General features: G+C 36.8%; 1 long non-coding RNA gene across 10 annotated transcripts in view; it reads left to right on the plus strand.

Annotated features, from left to right (window-relative positions):
• The window catches only part of LOC135295330 (uncharacterized), a 298,178-nt gene that overhangs the window by 157,392 nt on the left and 125,152 nt on the right, over positions 1–15,634 (plus strand). For all 10 annotated transcript variants that reach the window (XR_010357399.1, XR_010357427.1, XR_010357409.1 and 7 more), the window contains one exon: positions 6,382–6,508. This is a non-coding gene — a long non-coding RNA (uncharacterized LOC135295330). The remainder of the gene's footprint in view (positions 1–6,381; positions 6,509–15,634) is intronic.

Here is a 15,634-nt window from a genome sequence, read left to right on the forward strand (position 1 = left end):
GCTTGTGTAGACTTCTCGTTGTCTGACACCTGATGGAGAGGTCTAAGCAATAGTACTGCTCTCACCTATCTAATAAGTGTATTCCTGGAAACCATTTTTGATAAGGAACAGGCTCTGAAAACCTTGAAGTCTTGTTTAGCGGTTGGGTGACAGTGATTTGCCACAAACAAGTCCAGTCATCTTTGGGGTAGGATAAACCCTGAGGTTTTTGCTAAGACATAATTGAGTTACTGATTAAATTATAGTACCAACATCTGAAAATACAAAAAGGAAGTGAAAAGGTGTCTTGAGCCTAATAATGTAAATAAAGTCTCTAGTAATGCCATGGATATTTTTTTCCCCTTGAGAATAAACATACGGCCTTGAATAATGATTTACCTATTGTTTTAATTTAGTAACCAGCAAAATACCTTGAGTGATCTATACAATCAATAGTTAAATGCTTCCTCGTAACAAAACCCCTTGCCACAACAGGGTTGATTTTTTGTGATTGCAGTTATTGCTGCTTATACCCTGAACTGTAACCATATTTTTGGTGTTGTTATCTAGGAAAGCCATGGTACTATCCACTTCTCAAGGGTGTAAAAGATGTGTAGCTGCACTACTAAGAATAATTTTCAGTCCTCTAATCTTTAATGATTATATCAAATACCTTTGTTGACTCCTCAGTGCAAATTTTTCCTAATTATTTATGGCACTACAGTAGCCAACAGGCCAAAATCTTGATGCTGACATTAGGAACATCCCTTCCTGCCATGTATAAGTCCTGATTAGGTCTTCAGGTAATTAATTTTGAACTCTTATTGTCTGGATTCTGAGGTCCGAATCTGCTTCTAGATGGTTCTTTACTGAAGAGAAATGTACAGTAATGCTTATGTTATTGATGTGAAGGATTGTGAGGTAAAGTGCTATTTTTTTTTCCAAATGAATATAGCTATTTATGTTCTAGCTGCAGCAAGATGGATTTTTGGAGGATGAATGACTTTCCTTCAGATGTGACAAAGCTAAAAATAAATAAATCTTTATCACATTTTCTTTCCTCAGAGAAATATCTCAATGACTGAATGGGGAAAAGAAAATATGATGTGACTATCATTTGATGTATCAAAGAACTGCTGGTTTAAAGCAGTTTCTCTGGAGAAATCTTGTTATATGGCAAGTTTATGACTAGATTTTTATTGAATGAGATTCCGAATCCAGAATGAGTGAGCAGTATTACATTCATTTCAAGGAAGGTACAAGTCCATATCACTCGTGGCTCTGTCTTCTGAGGAGATAGAACTTGGTGATGCCACAGATGCCTGGCCTGGAGGGAGGAAATCCACTAACGGACCTTTGATCAGAAGTTATCAAATATAAATAACAGATTAGAATATTTTTTTTCTGTAAGGAAGATGATAGCTTTCACTTTTGTTATTATGGAATAAATTCTTCTAAGCACTGCTGCTGTTTGGGCATTATCTAATAGTGCAAACATGACATAATAAGTAATCAGATATACCCCTTATTAGTTTTTTGCTAGTGGTAAATTATATTCAGTAATATTAACAACTTGATTTTTCTTTTGCCTCAATTTACATAGCAGGTCTAGAATTACCTTCTAAGAAGTTTTTAAAATTTTATATTCTTTAGTAGAAGTATCTGAGAAAGATTTCAGATGTGTAGGCTTGTACATACATTATAATTTGAGTTTTAAAAATATTTATACTTCACTTGTCTCAGTTGAATATACATTTTATAAGTTTGCTTAATAACACTGAGGATAATCTGTATACTCCTTGCCATGAAAATTATTTTGTTGAACTAGGAGAAGATTGAACATATTCTGTCAAGACCTAATAAATATCTTTATTTACATCAGCAGGGTGTAACTTTTCCTTCCTGAGGGCCAATTATGTAATTTCAAAAAGGTCAAGGGGCTAGAAATCAATATTCAAACTGTTTTTCCAGGCTCAATTAGATTAAGTAAATTTTTGATGAATTTTCTCCCCCAGGCTGCCTAAATGCCTGTCACTGTAACAAACAGTGCCCTTGCAGGACCACTATCCCCAGGGGAAGTTGTTGAGGTCCTGCAGACAGAAAGCAAACTCCCCACTGTTGAAGGAATTAGTCAATAGAACATCCTGAGAAACAGCCCTCAGGGATGAAGGAACACATCAGAACTTGTAGGTCTTTAAGGATGCTTTCCACAGATTGCAAGAGCTCTCGATCTCCAGGAATAAGAAATCAGGAATGGAGGGCAGGACTGACATGTTGGACAAACTAAAGGGCAAGAAAAAAAATGCACAGGCAGTGGAATGAGGGACAGGTATCCTGTGAAGAGTGTAGGGACACTGCCTGGTTATGTAGAAGGGATCAGGAAGGCCAACGCACAGATGGAGCTGAATTTGGCAAGGAATACAAAAGACATTAATAAGGTTTTTTACAGATATGTCAGCCCAGAGGACTAACCCTCTCCTGGGCTGTATTGAAAGCCGTGTGGCCAGCAGGTTGAGGGAGGTGATTTTTCCCCTCTACTACATTTTGATGTGACTTCACTAGGAGTAGTGTTCCAGCTCTGGGGTCTGCAGCACAGGAAAGACATGGATGTGTTAGAGTGGATCCAGCAGAGAACCACAGTAATTCTCAGTGGGCTGGAATAGGTCTGCTATGAAGAAAGGCTGGGAGAGTTGGGGTTGTGCAGCTTGGGGAACAGAAGGTTCTGGGGTGACCTTATTCAAGCCTTTCAGTATTTAAACAGGTTTGAACAAGCTTTAGCAAGGTCTGCAGTAGGGCAAGGGGTAGTGGTTTTAAGCTAATGAGGCAGATTTAGACTGGATATAAGGAAGACTTCTTTATGCTGAGGGTGATGAGACACTGGAACAGGTTGTCCTAAAGGGTGGTGGATGCTCCATGCCCGGAAACATTTAAGGTCAGACTGTACAATGCAACCCTTCTCACTACTGGAGGTAGGGGTAGGTGACTGTAACACTTCCAGCTCAAGAATTTATTGTATTCTATAATCCTATGTTGAGTTTTTTTAGCTAGTACCTGCATTATTAATCAGAAGTTGGTGTAACTGGCAATGAATAAATTAAGCAAAAAATCCTCTAGTTAAGACTCTCTTGCCCATGACAGGTGCTTGGACTAAGTGCATATACCAGCTGTCCTAAGTCTGAAAGATCTACCTAAATCTGATTCAGTAATCAAATGGATTTGTGGCTTCTTGCTGATGATAATTGTGTACCAGAAGGAAAAATCAGCAGATGGAATATTTTGCAGATGCACAAATAATTTTTTTTTGGGGGAAAGGGATTTCAATCTGAGTCACAGTAATGCTGTGCTGATTTTATGCTTTTTGTAAAGGAAATAGAAAGCAAATAAGCAATAGAAAATAATTTAAAAATTAGAAATGGACATGGCTGTAATTTGTAACCTAGGCAAATTGTCTTTCCCTGAAACCATCTGGTCAAAATTAAGCCAGACACCTACCAAGAATGTGATAGGTCAGTAGCAAGCAAAAAAGCCATGACCATGGAGTAATGTAAGTGGCATGGAGTATGATCACTCTACACAGTGGATGAGCCTGTCTTTACTGGAAAGCGTGTGTTATCTTTTCTCCTATGAGAAATTCATACCAGATGAAATCAATGGTGATATGTGTCTGTTTACATGCATGCTCACTTGCCATCCTAATTAATATTTTCCAATAAACTAATTTTGGCTTTCCAAATTTTAGATAATGAAATTGGAAGATATGAAGTCTTCCTGTAAAATATTGTTTTGTCTTCATGTACAATGATCTGGGACAAAGGAGAAATGATAAAACACATTTGATTTATTTAAGTCATTCTACCAAAGAGCAGTTAATGAGTTAATGTTACAAATATCCATCTTGACAAACAAAATTGTAACCTTTTCTAGTGAATATGCTTTCTGGCTCCCTGGGAAATGATGCCATAGAGATATTATTTTTAACTTTTCTTTTTCTTTTTCCTGTTTCATAGGACTATGACAGCACTTTATGAATATAAAAGATCCAGAGTTTATGCTTTACTGAGCAGAAATCTCTTCCTGTCTATACCTCTGCTTCTACTTTTGATGTGTTTTTCCATCCTGTGAAAACTCCTGCAGAATTCTTATACCAGTTCAATAGAATTTGATAACCAAGAGTAATTTATTAATTTAATATCCATCACAATCCATTAAGAATTCTATTGTGAATGTTATTTGTCTTTGTGTATCCATTGGACACGTAGGCATGGAATTCAGAGTACAAACAGTTATGTCTATGTGCAAAGTGTATACAAGTGACTTTTCTATGTTTCACTTCAGGGGAACAGGAGTCAAGTTCCAATTCAATCACAAAAAAACTTAAAGATTAATAATAAACAGTGATAGATGGGTGCAAGAGACCACTGAGGTTATAGTGTGGTTATAACACAACCAAGATCTTGGAAAATAATGAAATACAAAGAACCTTACTTGTGTACAGTAGAAAATGTGACTACATATTAGAAGATGAATAGCAGCTGAGGGTAGGAACATGGTTCATAAAGTCCTTTACATAAAAAATGGAGAAGACTACAAGTCTGGCTCTCTATTGTCTCTATTGTCAGTAAGAGGAATGTTTTATCCTGAGGTCTCAGACAATGCATTGAATAAAAAATAGTCTGGAAATCTTTAGTTAGCCTGCATAGGGAAACATTCTGTTTCTGTTTGTTTCTAATTGTTTGCACACTGGTGCTTAATTTGTGAGACTAGATGGTGGTTTTTTTTTTTTTTTTTTGGTTTTTTTTGGTTTTTTTTTTTTTTTTTTTTTTGTTTTGTTTTTTTTTTCCCCACCATGTTAAGTTGGTACTCTTATCTTACCCAGTACTTCTGAAGGATGAATTTTCTACTTCCTTGAAATTAAGTCCTGGAACCTGCCAGCAGGAAGATGAGAGCTTGTATAGTGCTGGAGTTATTTGGCCATTCAGAGCCAAGGTCTCTGGGGTAATTGTGCATGACATTTCAGATCTGAGATCTGTCTGCATGAGTAAGAGCTCAGTGCATCTGAGATCTGTCAGAATTCTTATTTTGGTTGCTCTGCTGAAACTTAATCTCTAAAATCCCTCATCAATTATTGGGATTATATGTGATTTCTCATGCAAGTTAATAACAATGGCGGATTGACTGTTAAAAACAATCATGCAGTGTTATCATAACTCTTGATCAATCATAAGAAAGGTTTATTCATCTAAGATAATTCATAATAGTTCAAGAGAAAAAGGAGGTCTACATTTGAAAAGAAATAATGATAATATAAGTAATTATTTTACTGATTCACTCTTGAAGAATAAGTGACATTTTATATAAGATTGTATATAATTTTGTCTACTTGCTTTCCTTGGACATTCACAATTAGTTTTTGACATATATCACTTAAAAACCTCAGGGGATTTGAAGGATATGTGGACTTAAAAAACTCAGGGGATTTGAAGGATATGTGAACTTAAATGTGAAATACAGTGTTACTCAACTAAACCTTTTACTTAGAGGATGTACTCTGGGAAAAAAACTCTGTTCTGGAAGATTGTGGGTCTAGAGGGAACTGGGCTTGCCTGCACTGGAAGTCCCTTCCCTGTCTCTTCCATTGCCAGTAAGAGCAGTGTTCAGGTGCTTCTGTCATGGGATAATTTAATCTATGTTCAACATTGAGAAAAAAGATACTCATACTCTGAATCTGGAGCCCGTATTGCCACTGTGCAGGTCCAGATTTCTGGACTTTGTAAGATGTTACAGCAAAAAGGGTGGTCAGCCGCGGAGCAGGTTGACTGCAACAATTTATCTCTGAAAGATTTTAGCACTAGAAATCTATATGCTGTGAAATTCCTTGTTTGTGCTTTTTTCTTGATCACAAGAATCCACACCAAATATGCAGAAGAGTTTTGCCAGAAAGATGAGAAAAATATTTGTTTCAAGTCAGCTTTCTTTCAGCTGTTTCTCTCAGCTACTTAAAAATGTGAAATTTAAAAGACCAGAATTAAGTACACAGGCTGATGTTTCCCAAATAGTGCTTGGTAGTTTCCTGATGTTGAGAGAGCATTGGTCTGCTTGGATGGTTCCTGGATGTCACAACCAGCCTCAACTTCTCTGAGGCTTCTCTGTTCACATTTGCTGCCCCTTTTGGGCTTCTATGGCAAAGTATGAAATGACACTGGGTTAAAAGCTACAAGAACTCTTTCTTATTAGTTTTACAAGATAGAAAGATGAGAACAGTTCTTATTCAGAATAATGAAATGAACACCATGATCCCAAATCTTTTTGGGATTTTTACCTTCTCACTGCTCATACTCCCATTTGATCTGTTTCTTTAATGTCGTCTTAATTTATTTAATAACTTTAACCTCCTGATTTCAGGGACTGAATTTGTCCACAGTTTGGAAAGCTTCCAGAAAATAATGACTACGGGAACTATCAAGTGGTATTGCAATGCAAGAAATGATTGATCACACTAAGATCAGATTACTCTCTTCCACCAGATCAAGTAAGTTTTTCATGACCCTTTATATTAAGCTTCAATGAAGTGTAGAATATTTTAGTCAATAGATAACATCTTGTTATTCAAAGCCATTGGAAATTATACACAATGCTGCAAATATTGATCAAAGAGTGCCGTTCTGCTAATTCCTTTCCTTGTAGCAAAGTTAAATATTTGCAGATTATCCATTAGTATTGTGAAGAGGTTTTTAGTCCTGAAAATGGTACTCAGCCTTTCTGCTTTATACTGGTTTCACAAGTATTTTTCCTCCTTTGCAAGTTCTTTTGCAAGTGGTTTTCCTCTTTTTTTTTTCAAACATGCGTGGCATAAAGATGCTATATTTGCAGTGACCATTTTTAATGTTTGATTACATTAGCATGTTGTGAATGTATATATTGATTGTAATGTAGTAATTCAGAATTAAAGAGGAAAATTCCTCAAAAATAAAATTCATCAGTGCCTCATCTCAAAGTGGCTGTCTTATAGCAGAACAAAAAGAGGCTAACGTTGTGCTCTTTTTTGAGAAGTCAGATTATGAAGAGGACATATTAATTTCAAATTGATTTACCCAAGTATTAATGGCATTAGATGAAAAATATCTGCACACAAAAAAATGGAGTTATTTCCTCCTTATTGCTTCCTTATTCTCATAAAGAATTCTCTTACATCCTTGTAGCAGAAGACACAATGAATCCTTTAGGCTTTCCATCTCCTGTACTTGTTCACTGACCTCATATAAATGCAATTGTTTATACTTAATTTTTATAATAACGTATTGAATGCAGTCTTGGTGTTGTCAGATGTGAAATGAAATAAGTTCCAGGAAACCTTGTTTCCAGTGGTGAGGTGACAAACGAAAGAGAAAATAAAAACGGGCTGTGCAATTGAAACAGAGTGCGCTCATGGAACAGTGCATCACCAGCTGCAATGTGACAGGATTAATTGCTATATGAGCAGGGAGGGATTTTACACAAAAGCATTATGGGACATGTATTCAATATTTAAAATAATATGAAGATTGTTCCATGCAACGATGCTTATGTAATCTATCAAGAGCTAGAAGAAAAATTTAAATACTTCTGTTTGTCCTCTTACATTTCAGTCTGATGCTGCATTATGCCTGATTCTATTACCTACATTTTCTTCCTTTAAACATGATTATGTGTTTAGAGTGAAAGGTTGGAAAAGAAAGTAAAACAGAATTCACACATACTTCATTGATAAATCTCTAAAGATCTTAGTGCTTTAGAAGAAACTGTGTTATTTATATGTACAGGAAAGTGCTGTAAAAAAGTGCCTTAAGTTGAAATTTTATGTGATTTTGCTGGCTTTCCTATGCCATTAGTATTTTGCAATTCATGGAATGTGGATTTTAATGGTTAGAGTTCCTGTTGCTCTTTTGGGAAGATTTGGAGTCATGTTTTATTCAAAGTTCAGGTTTCATCTGAGCACAAACAAAAATATCAAACTTTTCAGGGTTTTAAACTGTATGGTTCCAAATATCAGCATGGGCATTAGAAGATACAGAGCAGTTTAAAAAGAAAGCCACATGGAGAGGACAAGAAGAAATGAGTACAAAATGCATTGGAAAGGATATCATCCTAACATAAGATATTTTCACAAGAAATTTTTCATAGTAAGAACAGTCATACACTGGAACAACCTCCTCAGGGAGGTAGTAGAGTTCCCTCTCTGGGTATTTTCAAGGTGCATTTGGACAGGATGCTAGATTCTGATTTAAACTCTATTTCTCAGGAAAGGTTGGGCAGAGTTATGTTTTGAGGTTCCTTCTATCCTGGGATATAACCTAATCTTTTTCTAGATGGAAGCTATATGAAAAATTGGTCATTACTGAGGACAAACCCGGGAGAATTCTGTGGCTGATGGTCTCCCAGGATGGTAAATAAAGACTGTATATGTCTCTCTCTCTTGTTTTATGACAGAGGAAGTTGTTAATGTTCAGTGACAAATGCAGCAATGCTCTCTTCTTTTTCCCTATTAGTCCTTCTCCATATGTTCAGAAATTTGGTTTTAGTTAGCAGTATTCAGGGGAATATTTTAGGAATAACAGTTATTTTAACTTCTTTTAGTTCTTGTATAAGGGAAAAATACTCCAGGTTATCCCCAAATACCAAAATATTTTCCTCTGAAATATGAAGAAACCAAAGCATGATGAAGTGAGATAAGATAGCTAGTAGCTTTAGCACTTGGCATCCCACTCAGTTTAACTATCTGGCCTTCAAAAGACTCCTGTAAAATCAATATGAAACTGAAATCTCTACATTTTTCCCACCAAACTTCAAGGACAGTTGCAATGTAGCAATGTGTGAACCATCCAAAATGCTTGTCTAAAGCCAGACAGAAACAGAACTCTCAGTTCTTCAGGTTTCTAAACCTGGGCCTTAATTCTGAGACTGGAACAAATATTTGTAATCCTCTCCATCTCTACTGACTGGCATTAAAAATAAAGGTATGAATTCTGGTATGTGAGAACAGAGTTTAGCTTAAGTGATTGGATCTCGTGCTTTTCAGATAATTTTGGTTTAAAATCTATTGCACTGAATTTTTTTTGGGTGTTTTTATTTGTGGCAGATTGCTGAGATTGCTGTATCTGTTTATAAGATTTATTGCTTTCTATGGAATTTTTGAGCTGATTTTTCATCATCTCAATGTAAATAAATTGCACTGCCAAAAGTGGGAATTGGTCTCCCAGGGTTTACCTAGAAGTCATGACCAGAGGTATACTCAGGTGAGTTGATTGAATTGTTGAGATTAATGATGCCACAATCTCCAGGCAGGATAGGAAGTTCACATTTTAGGATGTACAGTGCCTTGTATCCTTCATAAAGTCTTATGGGTGTTCATCAGCCAAGGAGAGCATCAGTGAGGAAAAAGAGCTGTCTCTTGTCTGTATACAATGATGCATTTTGCTATGAGAATGTTCAACAAAGGATTTGAATATTGAAATGTTTCTTCAATTTTTCTTAATGTTTCATACTGTGGCATGAGGAAGTGCATTTTTTTGTACTGTATGGGCCAATGTGGCCTGACAGTGGTGGTTTTGTGTCAATGAGTGATTGCAATGCTTACTGGGTCATTAATGGTAACATTTTTTATTAGAGAGGTGAGTTACAGAGAGTGAGCTGCAGACTGGGAGGTTTCACTGAGACATACTAACTTACATGAAGAAAGGAGCATTTACCTAAGTGCAAAGCTTTGAGGAAAATTGAATCACATAAACAGACACTCTTTAAAGCAAACTTTCTACTCTGTATTATGGCAGTGATTGGAGGTGATGGTCTAATTTAGTGTTCTTCAGAATTTGCTGTCTTTTCTAGCAGTTATGAGCAAGGAAGATATGAATGAAATACTATGATTGGCTTGATGATAAGGGAAATTCTCTGGAATCTCTGTCATATATTGGGAAAATAAATGTGATGCTTGAGAGCACACCACTGAAAACTCATGGAAGAGAGAGGATAAGCCTGAGTGGCAGCAGTTGGCATTGTAACTGGTTCTGCCCCTTCACCACCACCAAGAGACAAAAAACAAGTAGAAGTACTATGGTATTAAGCCTAAGAGTTACATCTTGATTCTTTGCTGCCAAGAGCACTTGAGCACAGCTATACATTAAACATTCATTCTGTTCATGACTTTTATGCCCCTCTATACACTGGCTCTATCTATACTGGACAAGAGTAGCTGCTTCACTTTTCAGGACAGCCTACTGCAGAGCTCACATGATCTGACTTTAAATACAGTTAATTCAGTGTTCCTTTAAAAAAATAGTGACAACAAGTAAAACTCCAGAACTGTCTTTGGATTTCAGTGAGCTGTATGCACCTTGAAAAAAAATCTTCCAACTAGTTGCACGGGTGAAATTTACTTTCCTTTTTAAGACCCTAAGGTCTTACCCTGAAGATCTCTGTTGCTCATTCTCTGCCCCTTCTACACCCTAGAACAACTAGATAACAATGAGGGTACAGAGACCTGTAATACAGACAAAGGATGCACAGCACTGACTGGTTAGAATATATGCATCAAAATATTTCCCGGTGTGAATGTGTAATTAGCTTTTAGCATGGAGCATGGCACTGAGCAGAATTTATTTTTAATTAGTCTAATTCATCTCTCATACCATTATAAGCTTCATTCTTCTACACCTTTGTGAATAGGAGAATGCTTCTTTCAGATGTAGGTTCTCTGTTTAACATTTGCTGAGATGAGTATCTGTGGCTATGAAGCATATGGAATTGGAAGTGAAGTAGGAAAGAAGCATTCTCTATGTGCTTTAATGATAATGAAAAAAAAATTTTTTTTGGAGGGACTACATTCTGGAGAACATCAGGTGCCAGATTGATTTGCTGTTACTGCATGCTCTTGCATTTTCCCAATACTGCTGCTTGGGTTCTTGTGATCAGCTCTGCAATACTCTTATGAGCATGAAGAAATAAGAATAAAACTGTTTAGTTTGTAAACTGGAGAAGGACAAATGATACTCTCATACTACTTCAGCCACATAGTTTCCCTTTTATTCTGCCACAATTATCATGTTTTGATGTGATTATTTTACACTGTGGAGTCAGCTTCAGGGAAGAAACCACTTTCCATTGTACTTCTCCATGCAGACAAAACTTTATCATGAAACTTTATGACTACAAAGTCAAAGGAGCTGTTAGGGAACTGGTTTTTGATTTGGTATTAGTCTCATATTCTTCTTTCATATAGACTTCAGCCCTCATTAGGCCCTTTATTTTTTTTTCCCAATTGAGGTTGTTTTTATCTCATTTCCCCAACAAATCAATCAATCATAGCTCATCTCTATGAACACAGAATATCCATGGAAGAAAATGTTCATCTCTCCTTAGCTGTTTCTTATTATCCAGTTCTCTAACAGATGCTAAACAGAAACTAACAGGCTTTGAAAGACATTTCTCATATTTTGTTTTTCAGTGCTGAAGAATAAAAACTTGTGCAGGGATTTGGAATCAATATTCACTCTGGTCAAAGAGTGCAGTTGCCTTGCAATGATTATTTGCCTTGTAGAAATATTTATATTTCCTGCTGTGTTAATAACTGTTATTAGTATTGTCCGGAAGAAAAGTAGCAGCTACCACAAAGTCACCTGTTAGCCAGTCAGATTATTATAGGGAGTGAAAGGCAGCCAAATCATCTTAATAGGATTTGTAGCTGTTCCAGAAAACAAAAAATTTCAGAAACAAAAATAGACCACTTAGACTCCTGCTTGTTTTCCCTGTTAACGCTGCTGCCTGTTGTGCACAAATATCTGTACTAGCATGAGATCATGGTCAGGGCTGCTAAAGGTAGCAGCATGATGATGAAAAAACACGGGACAAAACAAAAAGCCCCTGAGGTTTACTTGTTTATATGGAAAATGGACTACTACTCTTTATATAAAAAGAAGTCCCAAATCAAACATCAAAAAGGTAGGCCCATTCCCTTGTATTAGTCACTACATTTCCTGAGGATCACTCCTTGTTTGGGTGTTCTGCATGTGTGAATTGTGACCTGTGGCTGCTATGCTTATGCATCTCCTTCCATTCCAATAGTTCTACTTTCCCTTCTCTTCTTCTGATAGCTGCATACCAGAGAATGCCACCATGGCAGAGTCCCAATGGGCACTGCTGCCTCTGACAGTTCAGTCGTTGGAAGTAGGATAAGACACCTTTCCTCCATGGAAAAGGAGGATCATGCATCATCTTAGCCCATTTAAACTGAAATTCTTGTTCCAAATGCCTCCCCAACAACTGTCTTAGTTCAAACACAAATTCTCCTGTTTCATCCAGTAATCAGATGGGCGTGTTGAGCATAGTCTAATATTGCAAGTTATAATGCAATATGTGATAACACAGTATACTTCACTTGAGATTGGAGATTTTCAGCAATAAACATTATTTACTTTGTGCAACAAACACAAAATCCTTGGCCTGAGTTGTATGTGGTGACTGAGATTTATTCACCACCTGTAATACTGTGGGTAGTGCCTATTGCCATTATAAACCAGCATTTATAATGACCATTATTACCAATAAATACTGGATTGGAACTCTTACAGAAGGTACAAAACAAGTAACGAATATCCAGGGGATTATTACCTTGGCTACCCATGCAAACATTTTCTGTTTGAAGTAGAAACACAATATTTTAGTTGTATGGCTTAAAAGCAAAAGACAAGAGGACAGGGAGTTATCAGCCTGGTGTTTCAGGAATCTTGATTTTGAAACTACTTACAGACACAGAAAAACTTGAAATTTATGGACTCCAGAGAAATATGGTTCTAGCCCAGCGTTTTTGTTCTCAGTTCCCAAATTTAAGCTAAAAGTAGAAATAAACACCTGCAGTCTATTTCTTAGTATTAATATCTTTGCAAATGCAGCAGTCTTGCTACGTCATGGCAAGATGTGTCATTTTAGAGCAAAAAATGTTTATAGGGACTACCTGTTATTTTCAATTAACTTATTTGCAAATGTGCTATTCGAAGGCTGTGTGCTTTTCTCATTATACACTCTCCCTACTTTAGATTATGTGCTCTCTGTGATGTAGAATTTATCTAGGTACTTTCCAAAGCAATACGTACACATGTATCACCACTTCTAGTAATAATCCAGTGATCATGTACTGAGACGTTTCTTCTGTCTGTAATTCATACTGCAGAGATGTGGCACAATTAGTAGTTGGGTTTGAATCATTCTGAACATTGTCTCAGTTAGGATATGGGATTTAAGTTCTTGGATGTCTGTGCAGTATTTTGTTATTTATGGAGAAATGGGAATGGCAAACATTTCTTTGCTCAAGTGCAAAACTAGAGTAACTACCAAAGTTTCAATAGGTAGAAATTTTTTTAGATGTTACATGGCTTAAGAATTTTTTTTCATAAGAGAAGAAAACCCACAAAATGTCAATGTTTCTTTAGTTAGGAAAGAAAAATGTAAATATGTAAAAATACTTTTAAGGATAAAAGATAAAAACATTTTACGGGTAACATTGAAAATAACTAAAATAACTGAAAAAACTTTAAGTGAAAATGGTGAGAAAAAGTGTTCACAAAAATATGTCAGCAACTGCAATACTGAACTTCAGCTTCTTTATCTAATTTTCGTTTGTCACACAAAGCAGACTTTGGAGACTAAGTCAGGTATCTCTAGAAATGGTCACATATCACAGAATTCAGAAAGAGTTGACAGCCTCCAAAAGAAAAGGTATTTCTTCCCTTTCAAACTGAGAAGGAAAATTTAAAGTAGAAAACTTTTTTCAAAAACCATGTTTTTTGTAAATTAGTCCAGTACTGGCAAATATCCTCATCTGTATTCTTGATTCCCTGCTCATTCTCAGTCCTGAATTTTCATCCTTTATCAAGGATTGAGAAAAAAGTTGAACAGTAGAAACTTGTCATAGAATATGTTGAGTTGGAAGAGACCCACCAGAATCATTAAATCCAACTGCTGGCCTGGCACAGGACACCCCAAGAGTAATGCCATGTGCCTGAGAATGTTGTCCAAAAGCCTCTTGAACTCAGACAGGCTTGGTGCTGTGACCACTTCTCTGGGGAGCCTGTACCAGTGCCCAACCACCCTCTGGGTGAAAACTTTTTCCTAATAGCCAACCTAAACCTCTCCTGACTCAGCTTCATGCCATTTCCTTGAATGCTGTCACTGGTCATGAGAGTGAAGTGATCAGTGTCTGCCCTTCTACTTCCCCTCATGAAATTGCAAAAGCAGTGAGGTCTCCTGTCATTCTCCTCTTCTCCAGGCTGAACAGACGAAGTGACCTCAGGCATTCCTCATATGGCTTCTCCTCAAGGCTCTTCACCATCCTTATTGCTTTCCTTTGGACACTCTCTAATAGTTTAATAATTTCTTTATATTGTGACACCCAAAACTGCCCCCAGCACTTGATATGAGGCTGTCCCAGCTCAGAGAAGAGCAGGACAATCTCCTCCCTTGCCCAGCTGGCCATGCTGTGCCTGATGTCCCCAGGGACATTCTTGGCCCTCCTGGCTGCCAGGGCACTGCTGACTTGACTTGCTGTCAACCAGGACCCCCAGGTCCTTTTTCATGACACTGCTTTCCAGTATCTCATTGCCCAGTCTACCTGTACATCCTGGGTTGCCCTGTCCCAGGTGCAGAATCCAAAATTTCCCCTTGTTAAATCCAAAATTTCCCCTTTGTACAGTGGGCAATTGCCCATCTTTCTGATTTGTCAAGATCTCCCTGCAGGACCTTCCTGCCTTCCAGGAAGTCAACAACTCCTCCCAATTCACCAAACCGTGTGGAATCAGGAACAGTGAAATATTTTACAAGTTACCTCGTGCACTTCTGAGGTTAAAAATACAAATAACAGGAGAAACAGCTGCCAACATATAAATTAGTTCCTCTAACAGTGATTTCAACCAGTCAAAGAAAATATAGTCAAAACTGTGGTTGGTGGATTTTCATAACTGCATACATGAAAGACCTAAGTGGCAATAACCATTATTAAATTGCTTTGTAATATGATTTTTTAAAATTTCCAACTGAAGTTTCTACAATTGCTAATTGAAGGAAATTAAGTAGGTGTGACTATTAGGAACAAAATCCATTTTTAAACTGATCATAAAAGAGAAATAATGATTTTTCTTGTTAAGCTTTGCTGGCTTGTCTCTTATTAACCTTTCCTTGTTGTTCCTAGAGGCTATTCTCATATTTCATATTTTCTCAAGAAAAACTGCATATACTTTGGTAACAAAATCTGATGAGAGCCATAGTTGAGAATATAAAATTGGATTGGAAAAGAAGATTGATTTGTGACTTTGGTGATTTTTGGCACACTTCCTACTAGCAAATAGAATGAAACCATGGGATCCTCCTGTATAAATGGAGCAGAAATTATTTGCAATGTGTAATAGTCCTGTTGATTTGAAAATATTATTTTTTTTCAGTATGCTTCCTTGATTTTGAAATGGGAAAACTCAGAAAAACTGAAGACAGGCCTAGAGAAAGGAGCCATGCAAGGTGTCACCATGACCAAATTATCTTTCAGATGCCTGACACAATAGATTGAAATATCCTTCCTTAGAGTGGATCCTATGTAATTTTCCTGAGCTTGTTTAAAATTATGCAAGTGAGGGTAATT

The sequence above is a fragment of the Passer domesticus genome, chromosome 1 (genome assembly GCF_036417665.1).
Source record: "Passer domesticus isolate bPasDom1 chromosome 1, bPasDom1.hap1, whole genome shotgun sequence".
Lineage (NCBI taxonomy): Eukaryota > Metazoa > Chordata > Aves > Passeriformes > Passeridae > Passer > Passer domesticus.